Source organism: Canis lupus, chromosome 17, assembly GCF_003254725.2.
Source record: "Canis lupus dingo isolate Sandy chromosome 17, ASM325472v2, whole genome shotgun sequence".
Classification (NCBI taxonomy): Eukaryota; Metazoa; Chordata; class Mammalia; order Carnivora; family Canidae; genus Canis; species Canis lupus.
Genome location: NC_064259.1, coordinates 44,639,947 through 44,652,568, shown reverse-complemented (window position 1 = coordinate 44,652,568; position 12,622 = coordinate 44,639,947). Strand labels below are relative to the sequence as shown.

Here is a 12,622-nt window from a genome sequence, read left to right as displayed (position 1 = left end):
CTTGGCTTAGAATGGGGACAACTAAAATGATAGCTATTCAATATCCAGTGATAGTCATTATTTAAACAAGGATGTTTAGACTGTTACCAGAAATAAATACAGCTAAAATAATGCTCAGTTTGTATGTTTCCATTGGGGAAGGTAGGGGTGGATGTCTTCCTTCATCCAAAACATAAAAGAGTTAGTAAATTCTTTGGAGGTAGGGAACAAAATTCTCAGCTACCATTTGCCTGTTGGGGACTTAAATACATTGCCTGGATAATTTCTTATCACTGTCTGATTGACAGACGATAGTTTGGTGCATTTAAAAGAAAGAGTGAGGGAGATCAAGGGTCTGAGGAATAAGGGATGGCTTTTATGCTATTATTTTTTATTAACTCTAAAGCAATTGCATGGACAAAGACTTATAAATATTTTACAAATGACTTTTAAAGGTTTCTCAATAATATCTAGTAGTTTTGAAAGTCATCGCAAAACAAAAATGAAGGAAATCTCATTTTGACAACACTCGATCTACATCAGTTATTTTTTTTCCTTCTGTCTGCTGTCGATTGAAACAGAATCATAAATTTAAGCCTAATTTAAAACAACTCACAAATCTATAAATGAATCCTCTCAATGTTAAAGAGATGAACTTGTCTGATAATCCTTTGGCCTGCATTTTTACATTTATTGCCTCCAGCCTGAAAAGAGAATGCAAAATCACAGTAAAAACAAAAAAGTGTCAGTTCTCGAGACAGTGTTCTATCTTATTTAACCGGAACTACTTTAGACTAATTAAAATCAGAAGTATACTTTGCCCTCAGGCCGATACTGTGCAGTGGTACAATGAAGTATCCCTATTTTTATTGGAATACCTCCCTGGCTAACTTACCCTCCTCTCACCACTTTAGGGTCCTGTGATGTCTCCCTAAATGTTACCTATTCTTTCTTCAAAGTCTAGCTGGAGGGCCTACTTCTTCCTTCCTATACCAGTTCATGGTAGCTTTCCTTTTTCCATTCTGTTCATATTTTTTGGTACAGCTCATTTGGTGTTCAGCATTTACCTCTTGAAGCACATCCTGTATCCTCGGTAATGTCTGTCTCCTGTTCTATAGGCTGAGCCTAAGGAAAAAGCTCCGTGAGTGGAACATGCGGTGTCACTGTCCGTGGTCCTGAAACATGGTTGTTGTCGGCTAAGGAAGTTTTAAGTGTACACAGTTGACTCATGTGCACTTTATCTAAGGAATTTTTAAAGTGGTGTAGTGACGATGACAAGGAAAATGTAAGGCAAGAAGACGTTTGGAGAAAAAGATAAAAAGGATGGTTAGAGACAGAGCTCTCAAGCCATTGCCTGGCGAGAATAAGACACTTGGCTTTGATATTATTTTCAAACAATTGCAGATGTCAGCTTGGGAAGAAGGGGATGTAACATAGCTGAGAAAACCAACGAACAAGGAGTATAAAAAATGCGTGTACCAAGTGATATAAGGCCGTACAAGTGTTGGCATGAACAGATACATTGATGCCGGTGGGCAAGCCGACCAGACAAGTAGCGTGTTGCGAAGGCAGCATCACTTGTGTCTTACCAAACTGCTATAGACGTTGTCTTTATTCTTATCTCTTGATTAAAAAAAAAAAAAAGTCACTTGGCATTATGGCAGAACAAAGTAACTGTAACTTAGCAGCTTGTACCTTCTTCATTTCTAGCATGGAATGTAAGGGTTACATTCCAGTCCCAGATGATGCAGATGGACAGAGCATGTACTCCCTACAATCTAAGTTCCCCAACTAAAGTATAACCTCTGCGAGGACAAACAGCGGACATTAAACATTCCTGATATCTTGAAATGCTTAAGTAGAGTGGCTGGTGCAAACTGGGGGCTTAGTAATTTTTTTTTTTGAACCAATAAAAGAATCAGAATGCCTTCCACATACACAACATTCAACCAAGGCTCGTGAAATGAGCAGAGGTTGCATTTGTTTTTAACACTTACATCCTCCACCAGGTCCTATTTTAAAGTCCAATCAATGCTCCTTCCCTTGCTACGCCAGGTCCCCACAAACCTACGTCCCATATTCAGCCTCCACCTTCGCGCGCTTAGGCCCAGCCCTTCTCCTGCCACGTGTCCGTGCCCTCTCTGGGTTCACCCTCTCTTCGTCCTCGTTAACCCCCATTCCCTTCCCTCCCGGCCCAGGACCTCTCCCGCACCGGGTCTCAGAAACCGGTCCCCGCGGCTTGCGGCCACTCAGGTCCGGGCGCCCGCCCGGAGGGGAACGCGGTTGTCATGGACACGGCACCTGCGCCCTTCGGCGGCGCCCCATCACCGCCGTCCCCTCCCCCACGCCCCCCACCTGCGGCGCGGAGCGAGCCCGGCCTCCCCGGCTCCGCCCCTGCCCCTCCCGCTCGGCGCTCCCCGGGCCGCGCGCGCCCGCGTGCCCCCTCCACCCCCCACCCCCCACCCCGCCCCCGCCCGCACCCCCCGGCCTCCCCCAGCCCCGCGGAGTCGCGGGGACCACGGGGGCGCGCGAGCGAGCGAGCGAGCGGCCGCGCCTGCGCGCTGGTCGCCTCCCCTAGCGGCGATTCGGGCCGCTGCCGCTCGCGCTGGGCAGGACGCGGGGCGGGCTGGGGGAGGGGGAGGGGAGGGGAGGGGAGGGGGAGGGGGAGCGGCTTCGCTTCCAGCCCTGAGTAAGGCGGAGACCCGGGCTGGCGGGCGGAGCAGGAGCCACCGCACCTCGGCCAGAGGCGGCTGCCGCAGCTGCCGCCCTCGTCCCCGCCGCCGCCGCCGCCTCTCCAGTCCCTTGTGTGGTTACCCCTCCAGCGCTTGGGAGCGGGAGAGGAGGAGGAGGAGGCGAGAAACTCCCACCGACCCATAGAGGTGAGTCCTGGGCAGAGCATCCTCCATCCCTGCCTGCCTCCCTCCCTACCTCCCTCCCATCCTCTCCATCCTCCCCTCCCTCCCCGCTCCCCAACCCTCCCGCCCTCATCCTTCCCAACATCCCTCTCTCCTCTCCCCTCCTTTCTCTCTTCCAGCCTTTCTTTCATCCCTTTCTTCCTCTCTCCCAGCCTCACTTCCTTCCCACCCTTTCTTTCTTCCCTGTCTTCCTTTCAGCCACTCGCCCTAGAGCGCAGCTGTGCATCCTTTCCTCTTTTACCCCCTTTCTTCACCCCTTCCCCGGTGGGAGATCCCTAGCCTGCTACAACTGTCCGGATTCAGGGGCTTCCAGAAAATTGGGCACATATACTGAGGGATGCGCTCTTGCACAGCGGATGCCCTGCAGGTCCCTAAAATATTTGGATAAGGGTCAAGTTGAATAGAGTACTGGGACCTGGAAGGAGAAGAGGGGTGAAGAAGAATCTGTGGATTTGTGCAGTATTAGGGTGGGGGTGGGGAGGATTGTCACTTAAAACATGTTGCCAACAGCCCCCCCACACCCCCTTTTGGCAGTTTCTTTTTCTTCCTGGGAATTACATATTCCCAGCGTGAGTCCCACTAATTTTAAATTAGCAGCTTTCCTGCTTGGATAGTCTCCGTGAGAAACCACAGGGAAAGAAGAGAAGAGAGGAAGAGAACAAGAGAGGAAGAGGGGAGGGGAAAGGAAGGGTGGTGGCGGTGGACGTTTGTATCCTTTACCCCTAGGCCTCTTTTGATTGATATTTTCAAACCACCCGCCTAATATTTGTCTTGGAATTGAACCCGTGTGTCCTTAGTCCTGTCACTATCTCCTTCAAAAGCAGAAACTCTCTAAACTTTAATGCGTGTGCACCATAGCATTATTTATGGACTGTTTTGGTCAGCATACAAAACACTAAGGTAGATTGATCTGGGAAAACGGAGCAGAACGATGGCAGAGATGCACTTTTGTTCATTATAGGTTAACTTCTAAAGGAAGACAATGGAGGGGTAGTTTTTGGAGTAATGAGGTTATACTTCACAGGCTTATAAATATACCATTTTAATAACATTAGTTGTATTATAGGCTTTAACAGATATCCTTAGCCTTTCTCATCCACCTTAAAGGAATCGTAAATATCGTTGAGGAGAAACATAGTGTGTAATTCTGCTTGTGGTCTGCATCAATGGAAAAGTTGAATTAGCTCCGGGACCATTATTAACAATTTAAAATTTCAGTTGTTTTGTGCCACTTAGTTTCGCCAAATGATATATTTCACTTTGCTTTCTTTAGCTTGCACTGTAGTCTCTTTCATTATATATATTAATAGTAGTTTTTCAGTCTTCCTTTTTGCCAGCATTGCTGCTGAAAAGTTTATTTATATGTGGTGGGACAACCATGCCTTAAAATGTTTAGCGTCTTCATCATTTTAGAAAGCTCCAACAAACCATATAAGTATAAATCAGAAATGGAGTATGTAGAAGCTTGTATTTTGCCGTGACTATATTCTCTTTAAAAGAAAAAACAGCAACAACAAAACTCAAAAACCTTAATATCCTTAGAATAGCTGTATTTTATGTTTAATGAGTATGTGGGGAGGAACCGAAATTAATGGTGGATTCAGTGAAGCTGACAGTAAGATTCTGTGCTGTGGAGCAAATTATTGATTTTTTTCTTTTCATTTAAATTATTATATGTCAGTAGTGCAATATGCATTTTTGCATTTTATGGGCATGTAAAGTAGGAGTTGAGATGAAGAGAATTACCTTGCAAAATGATTGAGTGCTGATTTGATGAAGAACTGACACAGTTAATCATCTGAATCAGTTTGGGGGAAGTAGATGTTATTAGGAATGATGGACCTACCCCTTCCCTAAACTCCCCTTGGTAGGAATGCAATTTCGTTAATGGCTTGGTTGACTCTTAAGACATGTGGCAGAAGCTTGGTTGAATTATCAGTGTCACCAACATCCTGATGCAGAATTGCAGTCAACCCTGTCTGTATTTGAGTGGTTACATTACCTAAAAGTGAACACAATTGTAGATAGACGTGTTTTTGTATTGTTCCTTTTCCTGGAATCCCTTGAAGCTAGTGAAAGACTTTGGTAGTAACTCTATATGAATAAAATAAGTGAGTTTTATTCTAATTTACTCTCGAGTGACTTTTCCCCTTCCAGCATGGGCTTCATAGTTGTGAGTGTGCAGAGGAGGCAGCCCCTCTCTTTATTGCAGTTTTGCTACACAGAGTGATGTAAGTGTATGTCTCAGTTTTTAATGATGTGCTTACTGTGGGAAGAAAGGTACCTTTTATTTGTCTTCTTTGTAAACATTTGTCCACTTAGTAAAACAAAATACGCAAGTTTATTAAAGAATAGAAGGTAATATGACATCCGTGTACAGTAAGATTTTGAGAAAGATGAGTAAAATTAATAAAATATAAAATAGAAGAGGAAGTAGTACCTTCAGAAAGCAGCCTGCTACTCTGACCATAATCCACTTTACAGATAAAGATGGACTTCCTCTGAGGAGTTTCATTTCTAGAAGCTTCTGCCTTTAGTTGACTGGACCTTTAAGAACGTATGGTACAGATAAAGACCCAACAGAACAGTTCATGGATGATGTAGAAAATATTCTGGATACACTTTCCGTGCCTCCCTCACTCAGAGCTCTTAAAACCTGTCCGACACTAGGCCCTGGTATGAGGTGTTGGAAGGAAGTAAAAGACACTACTCTCTTTGACCTTAGCTTACAGTCTAGTTGAGGAGCACAGACATTTGCATGAGGTCGTATTTCACTATGTCAAACAAGATCTTTGGAAAGAGCTTTAGGTTTGAGTGCATGCCTTACTTAAGTGGTAGAGAGTTATGTGCCCTTGCTTACTATTTAATTCTTTTTCTTCATCTACAAAATGGGAATTTTCATAGACTCTGATTCATGGGATTTTTTTTAAGGGTTAAATGTGTTAAGCAGTGTATCTGGTATGAACAGTGTGTGTATTGAGTGAGCATTATTGTCATTTGGAGAAATGATTTTAAAACAATCTACGGGAACTAGAAAGAAGTGAATAAAAGGTCAGTGTTAGAGGAATTCCAAACGGGTCAGATGTTTATGTGGCCGGGGAAAGGTTATATTCAGGATATCTCTCGAGCTTGGACAGATACTCCTGAGAAGGATTTCAAGCAGCGTAACACAGCTAGAACAAAAGCAGAAACAGAAGCAGCAAGATGTGTTTGGGAAGTCTCTTTACTAGAATATTTGGCATATAGGTGAGGGTATTAAAATGTATTAAACATATAGTCAGAGTAATTACACTATCCCTTGAGGTGAGACAACTTGTTTTAGTGTAGCATCTATTTTATTACAGAATACTCAGCCACCCAGGGGGGTTTGGATTAGTACTCACCCAAAACCAGATCCCAAGGCACAGAATCCAAGGTCCAGGTGGCAGTGAGGACCCAGACTATTCTTTTTATCTCTTTTCTTCAAATTTCAAGACAGAGAGTAAAGTTGAACTTTCTGAACAACAAAGGCTCAATATTGTGATTTTCATAGCTCTCTTTTGTTTTGCCTTAACCCGGGAATATTCCAGGACTGTCTGTATCTTGGAGAATAATTACCAAGATTATTTCATTTTGACAACATATGAAGCCAGTAATTTTAGGGTAATTATGTCTCCAGGAACTTTATTTTTATTTCATTGTTGACTTTTCCCAATAACAGCAATTCGCTCCCTTTTTTTGGTGTTCAAGATTATTAATGATCCTGTATGGATTATGCTATTTCAAGTATTTTACTGGGAGACTTAGCTGTGATGACCGCAGAGGGTCTGTTTGAGAATGTGCACTGAGCAAGTTAAATACCTGCATAGGATGGGGTGCGCATTGCTTCTGTCTATGTCTGTTGGTATATATATCCATGAAACAATTATCCAATAGTGTAAGTGATATGAGTTGTGTTATTTCATCAGAAAAAAAGATTTTCGGAGGATTTTACCTGCAATTTAAAAGTGTTAGTATTTATAGTGCTCATGTTTAATCCATTTTTAATAGACTGGCACAGTTTGGCTGCTTTATCCAAAATAGTAAAATTCTCTTCTTATATTTATTGTTTCATAGTTTTAGTAGTATAGAAGATGATCTCATGAACAGTATTTTATGGTATTTCCAAAAGCTAGCAGTCTAACAGGCCAGAGCCTGTAGCATTTTTATTTTTTTATTTTGAGGTTTTTTTTCTCAATATTTGGATGTTTTAAAGATTACCAGACCTAAATAAAACATATTCAAATGTATTACTTCTAGTTAGTTCCCTACTAAAGCACCAGTGATTTTTGACAGACTTTACTTTTAGACATTCTTATTTTCCTCATAAGTGAATTTTTACCTTGGAGACGAATTCTAACTCAACCACAAGTATGCATTCAACAACTCTTTGAGATTATTACCTCTAATACATTATTAAGAATCACAAAGTGATAGTCTGATTTTATAAAGCTTAATTTTATAGTGCTTTTGTTCCTTTTTATTTCAAGGCTGTATCTACATGTACAACTTTTAGACTATTATTTTCTAGTTGTGAAGACAGTGGGCATTAACAAGAGTGAAATAAGCAATTATCTTCCCTTGTAAGTTAAGGTGGTGACAACATGGAGAAGTGAAATAGGATAAGATAAAATGAATTAATTTCGTTTCATCTATTGAGCTGAAAAATTAATACTTCCTATTCAGTTAGGGGTTTTCTGTATTTTTTTCTGTCATGCTAATTAAATCCATGTTTTATTTGTTTAAATGTATGTACACACATATATTTCATTTGACATTCTTTAAAACTAGATCATAGATTTAAAAACATGTATGCAAAATCCGATGTTGGTTTTCTATTATTTTGCTAGTTTTTAGTATCTTGCTATTTTGTTTATTTGCCTTCTTGGAGAGAACCAAGTAATGTAGCACCTGAGGAAGCTGCCTGATTAGGAACAAGATCCAAATCAAGTAACATCCCAGCTTGCTCCAACATTCCTACCTTAAAATAATGGGCACCCCACCAGGGTTGAGGTAAAGTAAATAATTTTTTAAGACCCTAAGGACTATAGAATCATAATAGGAAATTAATAGAATACTTCTGATATGTTAATGCTGTTTAAACTGGGCTTATGTTGTTTATTACATATCTGCAGGAAATCCAAGATCTTTTCTTATAGCAGCTTAATGTTTCACAACCAAAGCCATGAACTCCTGATAGAGATATGTCAGTTCTCCCACAACCTAACCAGAAATCACAGTGACTTCATAAATAACTAAAGGGTATGAAAATTATCTGATTTTAATTGTGATTAGGCAAAGATTTGGTGAGAATCCACTTTCACAAGTTTATCTTAAATTCAAATGCCTGAAAGCTATTGGTAAATATCATTATAATGTCTTGCAGTAAAAAGGTAGATATGCCCCCTAACTATCTCAGAAAGAGCTAATTGTCTTCGGTTATTTCTAGGAAAGGGGATCCGATAATTCTTGAGAGTTTACCACTTGTCTTCATTTTCTTTCTTTAGGCATTGATATCTGCCAGAGTAATTTCATAAAATATGCTTCCCCCCCCATATATGCATACATGACATAACTAAGTATGGACAGAACTTGTTGAGGAAAATGTTTGCATCTAAATTTATCTCTTTTCACTTATGCTTTCCTTGTACTTTTTTGTCCTGTTACCTAGCATGAATTTATTCAACAGGTCTTTTGTTTGCTTTTTGTTTTTCTAAATATCTGCTCTGCATAGAGCATTGGGCTAGAAATAGTAATTTTATAAAACTCTGAATCAGGAATCAGGACACCCCAATTCTTCCTTGAGGTTTTTAACTAACTAGTTATTTGACAAAACAAGCCTCATATTCTCCAAAGCTTATTTTTCTTAAGGATTTTATTTATTTATTTGTTTGTTTGTTATTTATTTATTTATTTATTTATTTATTTATTTATTTATTTGTGAGAGACGCAGAGAGAGAGGCCGAGAGGCATAGGGAGAAGCGGGCTCCTGAGCCAAAGGCAGGCACTCAACAACTGAGCCACCCAGGTGTTCCTCTCCAAGGTTATTTATTTAATTTGTATTTTAGTGGCTTGGACTATATGATACACAGAGTGTTTTCTAGTTATAAAATTCTGTAATGCTACCTGTGAGTTTCCCTTAAAATTTCAAGGCATAATGATTTATTTCTTACCGTGTCCTATTTGTTTTTTTCATTTGAAACATAAACGGCTGCTATAGGAGAAAAACCTTCATCTTCAGTGGCATATGTGTTCCCATTCCCAAAAGAATCACAAATTTAGATTCACAGAGTCTCTGGGTCCAGGAAGAACTAAAGCACATTTCCCTTTCTTACCTTTCTATCCTTTCCTCTCCCTCTTTTTTTATTTTTAAAAAAATATTTATTTGAGAGAGACAGAGGCAGCACGAGCAGGAGGAACCGAGAATCTCAAGCAGACACCATCTTGAGTGTGGAATTCAACAGGAGGCTCTGTCTCACCACCCAGATCATGACTTGAGCCTGACTTGAGCCAAAACTAAGGGTCAAATGCTTAACTAACTGCGCCACCTAGGCACTCCTCTCTCCTTTTGAAAAAAAAAAAAAAAAAAATCCTTCCTCAGCTAAAGGTACATGTCAATTGCTACATCCATTCATGGACTAGCCTGACTTGTTTGAGTAATGCCACTGTCTTTCAAAGACTATATGACATTAATGAATTTAGAATAAGATGGGGACACCTAGGTGGCTCAGTGGTTGAGCATCTGCCTTTGGTGCTCCATGAGTACCCCATTGGGCTCCTGGCAGGGAGCCTGCTTCTCCCTCTGCCTATGTCTCTGTGTCTCTCATGAATAAATAAATAAAATCTTTAAAAATAAATTAGAATAAGGTGATATTTATTTAAGAAATTATATATGCTCCGAGGTTAGTATTTGTATCTCAGGCATAGCAATGTCTTGCTTATTCCCTAAATCTTACCCCATAGGACTGTGTGGTCACAAGTATTTCTACCAAACTCCCATTAAATTTTTTTTAAATCAAGTTTATTGAGATATGTTTCATATATAATAGAGTATATCCATTTTTTTTCTTTTATAAAAGTGTAGATGGTATACAATAGTATATTAGTTTCAGGTGTACAACATAGTGATTCAACATTTACATACATTTATATACATGTCAGATCTAGCTAATGTCACCAAGCAAAATTGATACATATGTTCCCTATTTCGTACATTGTAACCCTCTGTTTTATTTGTTTTATAACTGGAACTTTGTACCTTTTAATTCTGTTTCCCTATTTTGTCCATCCGCTCACCTCTGACAATCACCAGATTCTTCTCCATATTTATGAGTCTGTTTCTATTTTGTTTTATTTATTTGTTTTGCTTTTTAGATTACACATATAAGTGGAACCATATGGTATTTGTTTTTCTCTGTCTGATGTATTTCACCTGGCATAATACCCTCTAGATCCATCCATGTTGTCACAAGTGGCAAAACTTCATTCTTTTTTTTATGACTAATAGTCCAGTGTGTGTATGTGTGTGTGTGTATGTATGTGCACATGCTCACATGCATGCCACATCTTTATCCATTCATCTCTTGATGGCCACTTAAGTTGCTTCGGTATCTTGATTATTGTAAACAATATCCCGATGAACATAGGAGTGCATATTATCTTTTCAAATTAGTGTTTTCACTTTCTTTGGATAAATACCCAGAAGTGTAATTGCTGGATCACATGGTAGTTCTACTTATAATTTTTTGAGGAACTTTTATATTGTTTCCATAGCATCTGTGCCATTTTACATTTCCAACAACAGTATATAAGAGTTGCTTTTTCCCCACATTCTTGCCAACACTTGTTATTGCTTGTCTTTTCGACAGTAGTCATTCTGACAAGTGTGAGATGATGTTTCATTGTTGTTTTGATTGGCATTTCCCTTATGATTGGTGGTGCTGAGCATCTTTTAATGTGTCTATTGGCCAACTGGACATCCTCTTTGGAGAAGAAATATCTATTCAGGTCCTCTGACCATTTTTTAATCGGCTTGTTTATTTGATACTGAGTTGTGTGCTTCTTATATATTTTGGATATTAACACCTTATTGTTTATATCATTTGTAAATATCTTCTGAGTAGGTTGTAGTTTCATTTCTTTTTTTCATAGTTTATTTTATTTATTTATTTTTTAAGATTTTTAAAATTTATTCATGAGAGACACACAGAGAGAGGCAGAGACACAGACAGAGGGAGAAGTAGGCTCCATGCAGAGAGCCTGACGTGGGACTCGATCCTGGGTCTCCAGGATCACACCCCGGGCTGAAGGCGGCGCTAAACCACTGTGCCACCGGGGCTGCCCTGTAGTTTCATTTCTTGAGGTTTTTCTGTGCTTTTCAAAAGCTTCTTAGTTTGATAAAGTCCCATTTGTTTATTTTTGTTTTTATTGCCCTTGTCTAAGGAGACAGATCCAAAATTATGCCCTGACCAATGTCCAAGAGCTTACTGCTTATGTTTTCTTCTAGGATTTTTATGGTTTTTGGTCTTACATCAAAGCCTTTAATCCATTTTGAGTTTATATTTGCATCTGGTATACAAATATGATCCAGTTTCTTTCTTTTGCATGTGACCATCCACTTATTGAAAAGACTGTCTTTTCCTCATTGTATATTTTTGCTTCTTTGCAGAGGAATAATTGACCATATATGCATGGGTTTAGTCCTGGAATCCATTCTGTTCCAGAATGCATCTATTTTAAGTACTATTGTGTGTTTACAAATATACCTATGTAATCACCACTGCAGTTGAGGTCTAGATTATTTCCATTGCACTAAAAAGTTCCCTTCTGCTTGATCTGCTTTATTTCCCCATTGATTAGTTTTTCCTGTTCTACAAATGGATATAGATTGTATAACAGAATATGTACTCATTTTTGTCTCCTGCTATATAGCAGCATAATGTTTTTTAATGTTTTTGAGATTTGTCCATGCCTTTGAATATATAAACTTCAAGAAGAAAATATAGGAGAAAATCTTTGTGATTTAGGGCTAGGCAATGATGTCTTAGGTAGGGCTCAAAATGCACTAACTGTAAAAAAAAAAAAAAAAAAAGATAAACTAGACTATATCAAAATTAATAAAAAAATTCTCTTTAAGAACACAAGATTTGCTAGGTCTGTGTATCTCAATTTCTATCTCTATATATTGGACAAAGGACTAATTGTCCCAGCTATGTATAGGACTCTTGCATCTCGGTAAGAAAACAAACAATCTAACTAAAAGATGGACAAAATATTTAAAGATATATTCCACAAAAGAAAATACACAAAGGACATGAAAAGGTGTTTAAGTCCATTATTTGCCCAAATAATGACATTTAAGAAGCACCATATGATACCACTGTACAAACATTAGATGGCTAAATTTACAAAGACTGACAATATCAAGTTTTGGAGAGGGTGTGAAGCAACTGAAGGACTCATACTTTGCTGATGGGAAAGCAACACTTTGGGAAATAGTTTGGCAGTTTCTCTTAATGTTAAAAATATACTTACCATACAACCCTGGAATTCCACTCGCAGGTGAAATGAAAACATATGCAGAAAGACTTTTACATGAAAATTAATAGCAGCTTTATTCATAATTTCAGACTAAAAAGCCCTAAATATCCATCACATTCCCATTTTAAAGCTACTCTTTAAAATAGAAAACAAAACTTTTGGTATATATT

General features: G+C 39.2%; 1 protein-coding gene and 1 long non-coding RNA gene across 10 annotated transcripts in view; one reads left to right on the top strand and one right to left on the bottom strand.

The window, feature by feature from the left end:
* The window catches only part of LOC112664280 (uncharacterized), a 77,404-nt gene extending 75,085 nt beyond the window's left edge, over positions 1-2,319 (bottom strand). For 6 of the 8 annotated variants that reach the window (XR_003139615.3, XR_004806172.2, XR_003139614.3 and 3 more), the window contains exons 1-2: positions 2,192-2,319; positions 596-683 (exon numbers count right to left, since the gene is read on the bottom strand). This is a non-coding gene — a long non-coding RNA (uncharacterized LOC112664280). Of the gene's footprint in view, positions 1-595; positions 684-1,046; positions 1,155-1,458; positions 1,603-2,191 lie in introns of all 8 variants that reach the window. The other 2 variants (XR_003139617.3, XR_003139618.3) reach the window with 2 other exon arrangements.
* Positions 2,320-2,645: 326 nt separating this feature from the next.
* Positions 2,646-12,622, top strand: part of CTNNA2 (catenin alpha 2) — a 1,086,013-nt gene continuing 1,076,036 nt past the window's right edge. For both annotated transcript variants that reach the window (XM_025453745.3, XM_025453746.3), the window contains exon 1: positions 2,646-2,858. The gene's annotated coding sequence lies outside the window, so the exon portion shown is untranslated. The remainder of the gene's footprint in view (positions 2,859-12,622) is intronic.